The 14522-nt window shown below is 37.8% G+C and overlaps 1 protein-coding gene across 1 annotated transcript in view; it reads right to left on the bottom strand.

The window, feature by feature from the left end:
* The window catches only part of LOC112617063 (glycerol-3-phosphate dehydrogenase, mitochondrial), a 247956-nt gene that overhangs the window by 225864 nt on the left and 7570 nt on the right, over positions 1–14522 (bottom strand). The gene's annotated exons all lie outside the window — the stretch shown is intronic.

Here is a 14522-nt window from a genome sequence, read left to right as displayed (position 1 = left end):
TAGAGTGAAAGCAGCCATAGATGATATGTAAAGAAGTGGATATAGTTGTGTTCCAGTAAAATTTTATTTACAAAAATGGGCAGTGGACTCACTTTGGCTGATTTGACTCTTTAATAAACAGAGCTGGTGATGGAGTTTGGGTTTGTGATGATCAGTGAGGTAAAAAGCAAAAACATGATCAAAATGGGAGTATTTGATACTTTCCTGGAGAAGGAGGATTGCCCATTTAAGAAGGAAGCTGTGAAACTACCAAACATCTGCTGCTCCCAGATGTTTAAAGCCAGGGATTTAAAAAAAAAAAAAAAAAAAAAAAAAGACCTTGACATGGAACTGCTGTGACTTCTTGACCAGGAGCAGAAATTTTGGTGAGAATATCTGCTTTTGAGAGGCCCCAGTGTAACACAAGATGCGGCTCTCATCTAGAGGCTTGGGACCATCTCTTTCCCAGGATGCTCAGTATTATTGACTCCAATCAGTTGACTACAACTAAGAGGGAAAGGGCAAGGTACAGACACTTGGGGTTTCTAAAGAAGGAAGACACAAGCACTAGTAAATATGGGAACAGGCAAGATTTTCATACTCAGTCCAGGTCTATATCCTAAAATGCAATCACTAAGGAGGTTAATTTGGCTTTCTCTAATATTTAAAAATGATTCTACAGCTTTCAATCAAGCAGACTTTTAGATTTTGTGAGACATCAAATTGTCTCTCTGAGAGACTGGTGTTTTGCACCAGACAAACTTAGAGTCACTAGTCAGTCATTATGACAGAGGCTTGAACTCAACCTGTATTAACAGTTTTAACAGATCCCTGGATTGAATTTACTTCAAATGCTAAGTAAACTTTGCACTTGAAGATGGCTTCTTGGATGCCCAGTTTTAATGATTCTTAAATAAAAGGTATTCACCCCCATTTCTGAAAGATTTTTAACTCTCATCTCACTAATTATCCCCTACCAAATTGGTCCACATTTTTGGTCTAATTTGATATTCTGTTGATATTATTAAAACAGCTTAATAGTAAGCTGTTGATATTATAAAAACTGCTGTTTAATGACATTGTTTTGTTGGTATTATTAAAACTGTTTCTTCAAATGTTTAAATTATTTCCTGATAATAAGCAAGGTTGTAATTTATAGGAAGACATGAACTCTTTTAGCCCCCTGGAGTACAATTTGGCACACTTTTTTAGTGATCTGAAGGTATCTAATATTCTTCTTGATAGTAAATTAGGTCCTAGGATAGTGGTTTATTGCTTATAACTTGTGAGATTCCTGTTATAGTGATGACAAAAGAAATGGACCCATCTTTCAAGAGAATACTTCATTTGATTTTAACTGAAGAAAAACACATGAATGATTTAATACAACTGAAGTACATTAGTGTGTAAATCTTTTTTCTTTGTTGGAGCTATTTCTGCTTTATAGGAAATGTATATTCTATCAAACACATTTCACGGTGACTGAAGAAAATTCTACATTGATTTAGCAGTGATTATACACAAAGTCTGTGCTACACACTGTTGGGGAAACAAAGCTGAATAAGGCTTGATGCTTTACATATCCCTGGTTTGCTTAGGTTTACATTTCCTTTGTATAGGAATTCCTTTGTAAATATTCCTATATGTAAATATATATGACCTATATTTGAGACCAATAAAAAGCAATGTTTCAATTATAGAAATGTTTGAATTATATAATTTCAATTATATAAATAATAATAGCGTTCATAATTATTGGACCTTTCATATTACTTAACATTAATGAATTTATCTCACAACAACCCAATGAAGTGGGTACCATTGTCCCATCTTAGAGGTAAGTAAATCATCACTGACAGCTAGTAAGGGATAGAGTTTAGTTTCAAAACTAGGTCTGTCCGATTGCAAAGCCCTTGATCTTAATCCCTCTCTCATTATGCTTCAGAAACACAGATTTTAAGCTGTGTAGAATCAATAAGTAAAAGCCAGTTATTGTAAAATATGGATTTTTGCCATTCTTGACAGAAAGATGTGACATTTCGACTGCTGGCAATAGGTCTTCAAGAGTTCTTAAAAATGCAAATCTATATTCCTAAAAGGAAAACATTTTAAAAAGTAAATACTTTTAGGCTCTTAACTTGTGTGCCCTTGCAAAATCTTAAAAGAATGGGATAAAGAACAGGTAAGTTTTGATAAGGTTAAGGAATAACAGGTATGGAATAAGGGAGAGGCAAACTTGAGCAGGAGGTGGGTAGGGAGTAACACCTTCAAGAAACAGGCAGCATAAAAGACCCGAGTATCTGTGGTGGGAACTCCTAAATGGAGACAAGACGAAAAAAAGCTAAGACAAGATATTATCGCTATATAATTTTGCATAAGACCAATATTGCTGCCTCTGAAAAAAAATCCAATGGTATACCATTAGCAAGTAAAATCAAATAAACTTGTATGAATTTAAAAGTGTAGTAGCTTCCCTAAGCAGGGACTGAGATGTAATATCCATTGTCAAAGAGTTTATAATCAAGGAAGCATTTTTTTCTCTCCTTCACACCTATTTACTCCAGCATTCTTTACATAATGTTAGATTTTACCCATGATCACCTGTAACATGGTTCTGAATTAGCATTATACCCAGAACAGGGCTGCTAATATAATCAATTACTAATTAGTTCTGTTGTTTCTTTTTATTGCAATCACATTCTTAAGAGTATAACAGTTATCAATATATGACTCATTCATAAAACGTAAATGCAATTTTAGTTAAATGTTTAGTTACCATCATTGTAACACTAATAATTGTAGGAATTATGTAAATAATAATAATAAAAGCTAAATGGTTTTAGGGTTAGAGATGAGTCTAAAAATGGTATCTTCATGATCTGCGTTTATCCTACATCAATAATTTTGCATCAAATTTGTTCAATTTACATATCAAAAATAGATTTTTCTGTCAGCAAAGTAAGATCAGTCTTGTATCTGAAAATCAAGCACAGCTTGTACATCATCATTAACCATAAAGGCTCTGAAATCAGAACTTAGCTGCCAATTTTGTTGATGATGAATAAGATGAAATCGAGTACAGCTGGCTCTTCTGTCCTGTGCTAGCTCTGCAGTACTGACATTAGTGAAAAATCTGTTTGTTTTTTGTTTCAGGAAATTAAATAGCTATGACTAAAATGAAGCAGAGAGAACAGATATATCTGGGTAATAACCAGGTGCCATTTTATTTTTATTTTTTTCTTGCAGGTTCATTTGATTATTGCAACACTACTTGAGTTTGACCAATTGTAATGATCTCAAATAATATATTTTTCAAAAAGACCTCCTAGATGAGTCCTTTTTTAATAAATGGGGACCAAATAATCCAAATCATTTATCTTGTTTTAATTAATTTTTTTGAGACAGAGTCTTGCTCTGTTGCTCATGTTGGAGTGCAGTGGTGCAACCATGGCTCACTGCAGTCTTGACCTCCTGGGCTCAAGCAATTCTCCCACCTCAGCCTCCCAAGTAGCTGGGACTACAGCCAAAAACCACCACACTTGGCTAACTTTTAAATTTTTTTTTGTAGAGATGGGGTTTCTCTAGGTTCCCCAGGCTAGTCTTGAACTTCTGACCTGAAGCCATCCTCCCACCTTGGCCTCCCAAAGTGTTGGGATTACAGGCGTGAATCACCTTGCATGGCCCTCCTTTATAATTTAAAGTTCATCACAAGTAACTACAATTTTCTCAGTGATTCCTTAAGTAGAGTATCTATAAGCAAATTTTACATTAAAAAATAGATTTAACTGCTGACATGTCAATTGGCTTTTCAGAATGGTACTTTATATGATTTAAAGCCAAACTTTAAAGTCTTCCTTACAGAGAAACAAGCCAATTTCTAGATATTACCTTCAGATGAGGAAATGAGAAAATTTTCAATAAGACAACATTAAGTTAATGGCATAAAACTAAATTCTAAATTCTTAAATCTACTGGAAGTTTGGTAATCAAGAAGATCCTTACCTCTTTTCCCACCAAGCATGAACTGTGCTATACCAGCTCAGTTAGAGTGAGGATTGCACAATATTCACCACCACCACTTCGGGAAATTCTGTTAAAGCAATCTTGAAATTTTTTTTTGAAGACACAAAAGGATGACAGCAAGAGGAGATAATAACAACAGAGTTTTGAAAACTGAAAAGGAGATGAATGAAACCTGACTGCCTTTGCATACCCCAGAGAGTGGAAACCAAGTTGGTAATGGTGAAAACTGAGAAGCATCTCCATTAATACAAGAGAATCTTCAAAAGTTTCAAGAAATGGTAAGACAAGATAATTCTGGAACTGAAAATGAAGGAAGGATGACCACTGCTAAAATAGGAAGGAGTAGGTGAAAGCTGACTCAGACATAGTCATCTCCTTATTGTCTTTCCCAGCTCCATGCCAGTAGGAGATTGACTCTCCCAGTTTGGTCATAAGTCTGTGGTTTTATTTTCTGGAAAAGTGTACGGTACTGCTTCTGGACTGAGGAAGGATACAAATGTCTGAAGACCTGAATATTCTATTGAAAACATTCTCTTATTCCCCTTTCCACACTCGGAACCCAGGACACTCCATCTCTAGAGCCGGATCTCTACCCTTGAGGGAGGAGATAGGTAGATTTTTCTTTGGTAACCTGACCAGCCTAAGTGGAAAGGCATCAACATACTGCTAACAAGGCTACCCACAGTCTTCCCAGTTCATCTTGCAGTAAAGCTCAAGGTTACTGAGCCTCACAGGCATGCAGAACTCCCAATCAGATTTTCAGTTTTCATTCTGAAGAGCAGAAAATCAAGAATTACAAGAAATCTGATGAAAACTTCTAACATGGAAAGAGAGACCAAAGTAAACAATCAAATGCAACTTGAATAAATTTTTAAAATGTGCACACACATATCTTAAGTACATACCATTCATATCCTTAGAGAACTAAGAAAATATATTACAGCTTTGATAAAAGAGAAAAGTATAAAAATGGAACACAGAACAAGAGAACTCTCAAAAAATAAAAAAATATATATATAATAGTACAAATAAAACTATGATACATCAATGTTAGTTGCAGCATTATTTACAACAGCCAAAATGCAGAAGCCACCCAAGTGTCTATCAACAAATGAATGAATAAAAAAAAGTGATATACTTGTCCTTTGGTATCCATGGGGGAATTGGTTACCAGGGATCTCTCAAGGATTCCAAAGTCCATGGTTTCCCAAGTCCTTTATATAAAATGGTGTAAGTCAAACGCAGTGGTACACACCTGTAGATACAGCTACTTGGACTGGAGGCTGAGGCTGGAGGATCACTTGAGCCTAAGAGTTGAGGCTATAGTAAACTTTTGTTTGTTTGTTTGTTTGTTTGTTTTTTGAGACTGAATCTCATTCTGTCACCCAGGCTGGAGTGCAGTGGTGTGATCTCAGCTCACTGCAACCTCCACTTCCCTGGTTCAAGCAATTACCCTGCCTCAGCCTCCCGAGTAGCTGGGATTACAGGCACATGCCACCACGCCTGGCTATTTTTTTCTTCTTTTGTATTTTTAGTAGAGACGGGGTTTCACGATGTTGGCCAGACTGGTCTCAAACTTCTGACCTCAGGCAATCCGCCCGCCTCCCAAAGTGCTGGGATTACAGGCTTGAGCCACTGTGCCTGGCCTATAGTAAACTATTAATATGATTGTTAAACTGTGCTCCAGCCTGGGCAACAGAGAGAGACCTCATTTCTAAAAAACAAATAATAAAAATTAAAATAAAAAATAAAATGGCATAGTATTTGCATATAAACTACACAATCTTCCAATATACTTTAAACAATTTCTAGATTACTTATAATGCCTAATACAATGTAAATGCTATGTAATTAGTCACTATATTGTATTGTTTAGGGAAGAGAGACAAGAAAAAATCTTTACATGTTCACTACAGATGTCATTGTTTTTTGAATATTTTTTACCTGGGGTTGGTTGACTCTAGATGTGGAACCCACAGATATGGAAGCCCAACTGTACACACAGTGGAATATTATTCAGCCTTTAAAAAAGGTAGAAAATTCTGACACATGCGACAACATGGATGCATCTTAAAGACATTATGCTAAATGAAATGAGCCAGTTGCAGGAGGGCAAAAAGTATATGATTTCACTTACATGAGTTATATAGAGTAGTAATCAAATTCATAGAGACAGAAAATATAATGTTGGTTGCCAGGGGCTGAGGAAGAGGGGGATTTGAAGTTTTTGTTCAATTGGTACAGAGTTTCAGTTTGGGAAGATTAAAAATTCCGGAGATGCATGGTAGGGATGGTTGCACAACAATGTGAGTGTACTTAATAAGCCACTGAATCAAAAATGATTAAAATGGCAAATTTTATGTGTAGTTTGTCACATTAAAAATAAATAAAATTTTGAATATATTAAGAATGTAAGTTGGAAAATAAAATTGAGAAAATTTCTAGCAAAAACAAAATGAGATGAAAAAGAATAGAGAAGAAACAGAAAAACTGGAGGCCCAGTCCAGGAGGTCCATCATTTAAAAAAAAAAAAAAAAAACGGAATTTCAGAAAGGGAAAAAAATAAAACATACAGAAGGAAATTATTAGTGAAGTCATTTAAGAAAATTCCCCAAACTCTAGTTTCCAGATTGAAAGACCAATGGATAAAAATAAAATCACACTAAGGCATATCACTGGGGACAAAGAGAAGATCATGAAATTTTCCAGAGAGAAAAATATTGAGTCAGAAATCACAATGAGGGCCAGGTAGGGCGGCTCCCATCTGCAATGTCAGTATTCTGGGAGGCTGAGGTGGGCGGATCACTTGAGGTCAGGAGTTCAAGACCAGCCTGGGCAACATGGAGAAACCTTGTCTCCACAAAAAATGCAAAAAATTGCCAAGCACGGTGATGCAGGGCTGTAGTCCCTGCTACCCAGGAGGCTGAGGTTAGGTGTATTGCTTGATCCCAGGAGGTCAAGCTGCAGTGAGACATGATCATGCCACTGCACTCCAGCCTGGGTGACAAACTGAAAAAAAGAAGAAGGAGATCACAGATCACAATGTCATTGGATTTGACAGTAAGACTGGAGCAATGCCTATACATTTCCAACCTAGAACTCTTATTATTGGCCAAATTATTAATCAGATGGCGGTTGGGGGGCGGGAGTGGTGGGTTGGGAGAAGAAAGGGATTTTCAGCAATGCAATATCTCAAAAAATGTACTTCCCAGACACTCTTGCTTACTTTGAGGTTATTGGAAGATATATTCTGAAAGTGAGAATGCATGTAAGGGGGTGTAGGGAGACAGAGAGACAGAAAGAACATGAAGAAAAAGAGGGTTACATGGGTTGGAGGAAACAAGATATCCCTCACAAGAGAAAGGGGAAGGGAATCCTTAGAGGAAGGTTAGGATTACAGGGCGCCTGTTCTTTACCAGGCATACAGGAGAAAATCTAGATTGGATCTTGTTAGAAATTTGGGGGCTAAGTACAGTGCAGGGCTATTTTTCTACAGCTCCCTTTCCTCCACACAGAACAGATGTGTATAGAGAAAACTGGTGGAATTTATTTTATCATGTTAAATGATTATGACACATGAAGCAATAAATATATTTCTATCTTAAGTGGTTACAATGAACCATTTCAGCCAGCAACTTGGGAAGAACCTTCTGATTTTTGTAGACTACGATGCAGAAGAAAACACAAATTTGCACAAACAAATTAAATTATCCTATGTGAACTTTCATGTGTGCACATGGGCATATGTGTAAGCTTATGTGTCTGTGTATGTGTGTATAAAATCTCTAAAACGATATAAATGAGGTGGTAACATATTTGTTCCTGGGGAAAGGAAAAGTGTAGTTGGGCAAAAGGAGTATGAGGAAGACTGATTTTTCCAAATTTTATCCTTTTATCTCTCTGAATTTTCAAAATCACAGTTAAAAAGGAATAAAAGACTTTCCTTAAAAATGACAATACGTAACTAATAACATATTTTATTTCTAAGAAGGTATTCCAAAAATATACCTACCCATAAGCAAAAGGATATAGGTGCAAGGATACCTTTGTCCTAGCAAAAGATTGGAAACAACTTAAGTGTCCATCTACTTGGTACTGAAATATATTATGTACATTCTTGCAATGGAAGAGTATGTAACCAGAAAAAAATTTAAAAGCTCTTTATGTGCTTATACTATCCCCAAGAGAAGTTTTAAAAGAAAATAGACAAGATACATACTCAAGCATATATGTGCTTCTATATACACAGACTATCTCTGTGAGAAAATACAAGCATTGTATAACATTGGTTTAGACTGGAAAGAGTTGGATGGCAGGGGAACAAAGATACCATAGAAATTATTCTCTGTAGAATACTATAAACACCTCTACGCAAATAAACTAGAAAACCTAGAAGAAATGGATAATTTCCTGGACACTTACACTCTCCCAAGACTAAACCAGGAAGAAGTTGAATCCCTGAATAGACCAAAAACAGGCTCTGAAATTGAGGCAATAATTAATAGACTACCAACCAAAAAAAGTCCAGGACCAGACAGATTCACAGCCAAATTCTACCAGAGGTACAAGGAGGAGCTGGTACCATTCCTTCTGAAACTATTCCAATCAATAGAAAAAGAAGGAATCCTCCCTAACTCATTTTATGAGGCCAACATCATCCTGATACCAAAGCCTGGCAGAGACACAACAAAAAAAGAGAATTTCAGACCAATATCCCTGATGAACATCAATGCAAAAATCCTCGATAAAATACTGGCAAACTGAATCCAGCAGCATATCAAAAAGCTTATCCATCATGATCAAGTGGGCTTCATCCCTGGGATGCAAGGCTGGTTCAACATATGCAAATCAATAAACATAATCCAGCATATAAACAGAACCAAAGACAAAAACCACATGATTATCTCAATAGATGCAGAAAAGGCCTTTGACAAAATTCAACAGCCCTTCATGCTAAAAACTCTCAATAAATTCGGTATTAATGGACCGTATCTCAAAATAATAAGAGCTATTTATGACAAACCCACAGCCAATATCATACTGAATGGGAAAAAACTAGAAGCATTCCCTTTGAAAACTGGCACGTGACAGGGATGCCCTCTCTCACCACTCCTATTCAACATAGTGTTGGAAGTTCTGGCTAGGGCAATCAGGCAAGAGAAAGAAATAAAGGGTATTCAGTTAGCAAAAGAAGAAGTCAAATTGTCCCTATTTGCAGATGACATGATTGTATATTTAGAAAACCCCATCATCTCAGCCCAAAATCTCCTTAAGCTGATAAGCAACTTCAGCAAAGTCTCAGGATACAAAATCAATGTGCAAAAATCACAAGCATTCTTATACACCAGTAATAAACAAACAGAGAGCCAAATCATGAATGAACTTCCGTTCATAATTGCTTCAAAGAGAATAAAATACCTAGGAATCCAACTTACAAGGGATGTAAAGGACCTCTTCAAGGAGAACTACAAACCACTGCTCAGTGAAATAAAAGAGGACACAAACAAATGGAAGAACATTCCATGCTCATGGATAGGAAGAATCAATATCGTGAAAATGGCCATACTGCCCAAGGTAATCTATAGATTCAATGCCATCCCCATCAAACTACCAATGACTTTCTTCACAGAATTGGAAAAAACTGCTTTAAAGTTCATATGGAACCAAAAAAGAGCCCGCATTGTCAAGACAATCCTGAGTCAAAAGAACAAAGCTGGAGGTATCATGCTACCTGACTTCAAAACTGTACTACAAGGCTACAGTAACCAAAACAGCATGGTACTGGTACCAAAACAGAGAGATAGACCAATGGAACAGAACAGAGCCCTCAGAAATAATACCACACATCTACAGCCATCTGATCTTTGATAAACCTGAGAAAAACAAGAAATGGGGAAAGGATTGCCTATTTAATAAATGGTGCTGGGAAAATTGGCTAGTCATAAGTAGAAAGCTGAAACTGGATCCTTTCTTTACTCCTTATACGAAAATTAATTCAAGATGGATTAGAGACTTAAATGTTAGACCTAATACCATAAAAACCCTAGAAGAAAACCTAGGTAGTACCATTCAGGACATAGGCATGGGCAAGGACTTCATGTCTAAAACACCAAAAGCAACAGCAACAAAAGCCATAATTGACAAATGGAATCTAATTAAACTAAAGAGCTTCTGGACAGCAAAAGAAACTACCATCAGAGTGAACAGGCAACCTACAGAATGGGAGAAAAGTTTTGCAATCTACCCATCTGACAAAGGGCTAATATCCAGAAACTACAAAGAACTCAAACAAATTTACAAGAAAAAAATAAAAAACCCCATCAAAAAGTGGGCAAAGGATATGAATAGACATTTCTCAAAAGAAGACATGCATACAGCCAACAGGCACATGAAAAAATGCTCATCATCACTGGCCATCAGAGAAATGCAAATGGAAACCACAATGAGATACCATCTCACACCAGTTAGAATGGCAATCATTAAAAAGTCAGGAAACAACAGGTGCTGGGGAGGATGTGGAGAAATAGGAACACTTTTACACTGTTGGTGGGATTGTAAACTGGTTCAACCATTGTGGAAAACAGTATGGCGATTCCTCGAGGATCTAGAACTAGAAATACCATATGACCCAGCCATCCCATTACTGGGTATATACCCAAAGGATTATAAATCATGCTGCTATAGACACATGCACACGTATGTTTATTGTGGCACTAATCACAATAGCAAAGACTTGGAATCAACCCAAATGTCCATCAGTGACAGACTGGATTAAGAAAATGTGGCACATATACACCATGGAATACTATGCACCCATAAAAAAGGATGAGTTAGTATCCTTTGTAGGGACATGTATGAAGCTGGAAACCATCATTCTCAGCAAACTATCGCAAGAACAGAAAACGAAACACCGCATGTTCTCACTCATATGTGGGAATTGAACAATGAGATCACCTGGACTCTGGAAGGGGAACATCACACACCGGGGCCTATTATGGGGAGCGGGGAGTGGGGAGGGATGGCATTGGGAGTTATACCTGATGTAAATGACGAGTTGATGGGTGCTGACGAGTTGATGGGTGCAGCACACCAACATGGCACAAGTATACATATGTAACAAACCTGCACGTTGTGCACATGTACCCTAGAACTTAAAGTAGGTAGGTAGATAGAGAGATAGATAGATAGATAGATAGATAGATAGATAGATAGATAGATAGATTGATTGATTTACACCTGGAAAAAAAAAGAAATTATTATCTGTATACAATTTTGTATCATTTGAATTTTGAGCATTTGAATATGTTGCCTTTGAAAATCAAATTCAGTTACAATTTTGAAAATGTGGGGCATTTTTAAATAGCCTAGATTATTTTCATCTCAATTCTTTCTTTTTTCTCTATTGCAAAGCCAGTATGAGGATCTTTCATCTAATAATAACACTTTGGTCGTAGTTCTGCAATGCTTAAGAAATAAAATCTGTTACTCCTGCTGGGATCAGAACAGTTGTCAGCATATGTGGGCAGCAGTGGATGAAGAGCTCTTGAATGTAAGGCATGTAAACTAAATACCAAAGTTGAATGTATTAAAAGTCATTGTTGATATAGGAGATATCTTATATCAATGATATTTATGAAGACATCTGTCATGTAGTTCTCTATGATACAGATGAGGACAAGACTCTATATACCAGCTTTATGCTATCCATTCGATCAACATAGACCAGAGATACGAAAAGAGAGGGATAATAGGAATTCCAATTAGATTTCAAAGCTATGGCTGGGTCCCTTTACAATGGCATGGATACAGAGGATGTTGTTAGGTTCTTCATTTCTCTTCTATGTATTCATAACTCTGTCCATTATGTATATTAGAAATTCAGGCATAAACTTAATTTCACAGAAGATTTTTGGAAATGCCATAAATAACTACTTTTCAGAAATTTAAGTGGGCTGTGTGTGCCATAAAGACCATGATGTCACTATGATGATATGGTGCAGAGATGAAGAGTCCTGCCCATGAATTCTACAACTAATGTGTCAGAACAAATCATTTATGTCCAAAATTTGCATTCATGAACCTCACCATGCTCTCTATCAGATGCCATATTACCATCTCTCCTCAGTCAGATTCATCTAGGACCAGAAATATCTGACAGAATTACAGAATTATTAAAGATGCATATCCTACAAGCCTTATTGATCACTATATGAACATTTACTTTCCCAAACAAAATTGATAGCTTTTCACGGACATCACTGCTTTTACTGTGGTACCATCTGTCTCAATATTGAAAACTTCGGTAATTTTTAAATGGGTAAATCTTTAAATGGAATCCTCTTAGCATGACAAATGACTTTAATGGCACTTCTTAATTGAACAAAATAACACATTTTTAATGGTTCTACAAAAGGCCTAATTCACTAGCTTTGAATACCTAAATCTTCAAACGAGAGGAGCAGCTTTCAATAGAAATACTGAGGCCAATAAACAGGCAGAAAAGTTTTTACAGGTGGTATTGGCAGAACACTGGGAATGGAAATGAGCCAGGGCTCTTTGTTTTTGTTTCATTTTGTTTTGTTTTTGAGACAAGGTCTTGCTCTGTTGCTTAGACAGGAGTGCAGTGGTGAGATCACGGCTGACTGCAGCCTTGACCCCCGGCTCAAGCAATCCTCCTACATCAGCATGTAAATGGGACTACAGGCACATGCCATCACGCCCAGCTAATTTTTGTATTTTTTGTAGAGATGAGGGTTTCTCCATGTTGCCCAGGCTGATCTAGAATTCCTTGCTCAAGTGATCTGCCCTCTTAAGCCCCTCAAAGCGCTGGGATTTATAGGTATGAGCCAGTGCAACTGGCCTCAGGGCTCTTTAGAAAGATAACCACAAGGAAGGTGTTCAGTAGGCACAGGCCAGGGCAAGGAGGGAGAGACTGATGATAAGAGGCAACATAGGTTGGGGCCAGGCGTGGTGGCTCACACCTGTAATCCCAGCACTTTGGGAGGCTGAGGCGGGCGGATCACGAGGTCAGGTGATCGAGACCATCCTGGCTAACATGGTGAAACCCCGTCTCTCTAAAAATACAAAAAATTAGCCGGGCGTGGTGGTGGGCGCCTTGTAGTCCCAGCTATTTGAGAGGCTGAGGCAGCAGAATGGCATGAACGCGGGAGGCGGAGTTTGCAGTGAGCCACTATAGCGCCACTGTACTCCAGCCTGGGCGACAGAGCGAGACTCCGTCTCAAAAAACAAAACAAAACAAAAAAAGAGGCAACATAGGTATTGTTGCCAAAGTCCAGGTAAGAAACAAAGAAAGTTAAAGGAAGAGGAAAGAAATGGCCACTTTTTTTCCCTTTGGTAGAAGTGGCAGGTGTGGGTGGTGTTTAAAGGTAGAATTGACAGGAAGCTCTGATACCCTTGAGAACAAAGTTTTTGCTTTTTTTGCTGTTGTGTTTTGTTTTCCCCACCTGCTCCTGAGTTATCTGAGCATCCATAGCTCAATTATAGTCCACATTTTCCTCCATGCTCCTCTGCAGGCTGCTGCACATTTCCCTGCTACTTGCCAGAATTCTCCCTAGTAGGCCATTGGGGTCACAACATTGTGCAGAAGGTTACACTTCCCTACGTTGGTAAAAACTGTCCACTAAATCAACAGTCCCCCACCTTTTTGGCACCAGGGACTGGTTTCATGGACGACAATTTTTCCATGGACCTGGGGTCGGGGGGATGGTTTCATATGATTCAAGCACATAACATTTATCGTGCACTTCATTTCTATTATTATTACATTGTAATATATAATGAAATAATTATACAACTCACCATAATGTAGAATCAGTGGGGGCCCTGAGCTTGTTTTTCTCCAACTAGATGGTCTCATGTGGGGATGATGGGAGACAGTGACAGATCATCAGGCATTAGAATCTCATGAGCAGTGCACAACCTAGATCTCTCGCATGCACAGTTCACAATAGGGCTTGTGCTCCTATGAGAGTCTAATGTTGCTGCTGATCTGACAGGAGGTGAAGCTCGGGCCTTACTGCCAGCAATGGAGAGTGGCTGTAAATACAAATGAAGCTTTACTGGCTTCCCTGCTGCTCACTTCCTGCTGTGCAGCCTGGTTCCTAATAGTCCACGGACTGTTAGGCCTTGGTCTGTGGCCTGGGGGTTGGGGACCCTTGCACTAAATAAAACTTTCCCAGTAGTTAAAGAAGAGCAAAAAACTGAAGATTTTCACAGAGATGCCCTTAAAAGTATACTCTGATTGCTAGTCAGGCTTCCTTGTCTCAAGGTCCACTATTGTGTATGTACTTTCCTCTTCAAAAGCATCTTTCCTCTTTTCTCTATGGTATGTATCTTTACAACTTTATGGCAGTTTATCTCATGGAGGGTCCAGCCCCCTTTCTCAATCAGCGCAACCCACAGGACATTATGTTTAGCAATACCTTTCCCAAAGTCTTAGGTAGGCAGTCTAAAATAATGCTACAGAAAAACTCTCTCATAGCACAGTCTCTGTAGAGTTT

The sequence above is a fragment of the Theropithecus gelada genome, unplaced genomic scaffold (assembly GCF_003255815.1).
Source record: "Theropithecus gelada isolate Dixy unplaced genomic scaffold, Tgel_1.0 HiC_scaffold_15875, whole genome shotgun sequence".
Lineage (NCBI taxonomy): Eukaryota > Metazoa > Chordata > Mammalia > Primates > Cercopithecidae > Theropithecus > Theropithecus gelada.
The sequence above is the reverse complement of the archived record's forward strand: the minus strand, read 5'-3'. Positions and strand labels throughout refer to the sequence as shown.